This window comes from Phragmites australis, chromosome 15 (assembly GCF_958298935.1).
Source record: "Phragmites australis chromosome 15, lpPhrAust1.1, whole genome shotgun sequence".
NCBI classification, from domain to species: domain Eukaryota; kingdom Viridiplantae; phylum Streptophyta; class Magnoliopsida; order Poales; family Poaceae; genus Phragmites; species Phragmites australis.
The window spans coordinates 9,299,485-9,301,223 of NC_084935.1; the positions used below are offsets into that span (position 1 = coordinate 9,299,485).

Genomic DNA, 1,739 nt, shown 5'->3' on the forward strand with positions numbered 1-1,739 from the left:
TCACAGTTAAAAGAGCTTAAAGATCACAAGTGGCAGGACCTCAGGGTTGGAACATGGCCTATTATAGAGATATTCTCATATGCAATGCAGACTGACGGGTACACTAAAGCATTGTTGCTTGCTGAAATAATTACCTTTCATTGTTTGATTAAATTAAATAAGTAACTGTATAAAGTTTCTGCAATACTGTAGTGTCTCTTGTGGTTTATTCATGCTAAACTTCATGAAGTATTGGACAGGAGATACACTATCTCATAGTGTGACTCAGGTATTTTAAGCATGATCATAAAGGTTTGCGACATGTTTAAATATTATATTATATTCAGGTAACCGATTAATTTTAATTGCAATTTTGTAGTGTGATATGACGAATTTCAGACTAAAACTAGCAGCAATTTTGTTGGACTCGAATCTAAACACCAGGAAAGCGTGTTCATATTCCAAACATGACAGCAAAGAAGAAAAAAATTCAAATGATGTTGTGATTGTAGAGAGTCCTGCCAAGCGTGGCAAATTTTCGAAGACATCACATCAAATTGAAGATCAATCGTCACTATATGTTCTTCCTATTGCCATCATACCGACAAATGCATCTGAGTTAGTAGGCGAGCTTTGCAAATTTATCATGTCTATAGACCATGCTGAGACTTTAGAGTACGTCTATCTAATTCCATATAATATGTATTGCATATATACATTATTCTAATATATTATTGAACCTAATGCAATATATTGCTTCATAGGAAAGAATGGATTCGGAGCACTAAGCCTCAACCGATTAGCTTAAGCCTAAAAAAGGTCCAAGAAATAATGGATGTGCAAAAGCCTATGGACAAGGATTGTTTCAATATGGGTGTGAGGATGTTCGCTTGTGACGAGATCAACCTGTTAATGGACGAACAATATCACTACATGGACCTACAGTTCTGGGTACAATATATTATATTCATGTAATAATTCTGTTTGCACATAATCTTACGAGCTCTCTTTATTATCACAGTTGTTGTGTGACTTTGGACGACATCCGAAATATCGAAGGAAGCTTGATGTCCATTTGTTGGCAAAAAAGTTTGATACGTGGCCTGGGATGGAGTATAATATTTCACAGTGCAAGTTGGTACGTTTAAGTTGGTATGTTTTGTTTCGTTGTTTATCTGTGTCGTGGTTTAGTTTCTCCTAATAGTAGTAACTATTGTTTGCAGATTCTATTGCCAACATGTCAGCACGGACATTTTATACTATTTGCATTCGACATAGTGGCTAGAAGTGTATCGATATTAGACCCACTGCCTATACCGGATTGGTTTAAAGGACATGAACCCATATGCTTTTATCTGTTTAAAACTCTTAAAATTTCCAATAAATTGAATCTAGCTCTGGAAGTAGCAAACCCCTCGTGGATTGACGACATATGTGATTGGCGTCGTATACTACCAATTTGTGTTCCAAAGATAAAAGATTGGTAAATTTTTTACAACATTGGTTCTATCAATTAGATTATTCATGTAGATGTAACAATTTTTTTTCAGGTTTGACTCGGGTTTTTTTGTTATTAACTTCATGCGTGCGTGGAATAGTAAACAACTACAACCACCAATTTGCACTGTGAGTGTTCTTAACAGCATTGTGGTTTACATTAAGCAATTGGCCATCTGGTTATGCACTTCTTCTGACAATTACAATGAAATATAATGCGTTGACAGGATGTGCACGAACTAAGGAAGAAGTTTCTGGTTGAC

The 1,739-nt window shown here is 35.6% G+C and overlaps 1 long non-coding RNA gene across 1 annotated transcript; it reads left to right on the forward strand.

The window, feature by feature from the left end:
• Positions 1-774: 774 nt before the first annotated feature.
• On the forward strand, positions 775-1,310 carry LOC133892048 (uncharacterized). Its single transcript, XR_009904347.1, has 3 exons — positions 775-930; positions 1,001-1,117; positions 1,203-1,310. It is a non-coding gene; the product is annotated as an uncharacterized LOC133892048 (long non-coding RNA).
• The last annotated feature ends 429 nt before the right edge of the window (positions 1,311-1,739 follow it).